A 981-nucleotide genomic window follows, 5' to 3' on the forward strand; every position below is an offset into this window, starting at 1 on the left:
TAGGGTTAGGGTTAGGGTTAGGGTTAGGGTTAAGGTAAGGGTAAGGGTTAGGGTTAGGGTTAGGGTTAGGGCTAGGGTAAGGGTATGTGTTAGGGTTAGGGTTACGGTTAGGTTTAGGGTTAGGGTTGGAGTTAAGGTAAGGGTAAGGGTTAAGTTTAGGGTAAGGGTTAAGGTAAGGGTAAGGGTTAGAGTTAGGGTTAGGGTTAGGTTTAGCGTAAGGGTTAGGGTTAGATTTAGTGTAAGGGTATGGTTTAGGGTTAGGGTTAGGGTTAGGGTAAGGGTAAGGGTAAGGGTTTCGGTTAGGGTTAGGTTTATGGTTAGGTTTAGGGTTAGGGTAAGAGTAAGGGTTAGGGTTAGGGATAGGGTTAGGGTAAGGGTTAGGGTTAGAGTTAGGGTAGAGGTTAGGGTTATGGTTCGGGTTAGGATAAGGGTAAGGGTTAGGGTTAGGTTTAGGCTTAGGGGTTAGTGTTTGGGTTAGGGTTAGGGTTAGTGGTTAGGGTTAGTGTTAGGGTTAGGGTGAGGTTGAGGGTTAGGGGTTAGGGTTAGGGTTAGGGTAAGGGTAAGTGTTAGTGTTAGGGTAGGGTTAGGGCTAGGTTTAGGGTTGGGGTTAATGTTAGGGTTAGGTTAGGGTATGGTAAAAGTTAGGGTTAGGGTTAGGGTTAAGGTAAGTGTTAGGGTTATGGTTAGTGTTGGGGTTAAAGTTAGGGTTAGGGTAAAGGTTAGGGTTAGGGTTAGGTGTAGCGTAAGGGTTAGGGTTAGGTTTATGGTTAGGTTTACTGTAAGGGTAAGGGTTAGATTTAGGTTAGGGTTAGGGTTAGGGTAAGGGTAAGTGTTAGTGTTAGTGTTAGGGTTAGGGTAGGGGTGAGGGTAAGGGTAAGTGTTAGGGTTAGGGTTAGGGTTAGGATATTGGTAAGGGTTAGGTTTAGGATTAGGGTTAGAATTAGGTTTAGGGTTAGGGTTAGGGTAAGGGTAAGGGTAAGG

The sequence above is a fragment of the Megascapheus bottae genome, unplaced genomic scaffold, assembly GCF_031878675.1.
Source record: "Megascapheus bottae isolate mThoBot1 unplaced genomic scaffold, mThoBot2.hap1 HAP1_SCAFFOLD_37, whole genome shotgun sequence".
NCBI classification, from domain to species: domain Eukaryota; kingdom Metazoa; phylum Chordata; class Mammalia; order Rodentia; family Geomyidae; genus Megascapheus; species Megascapheus bottae.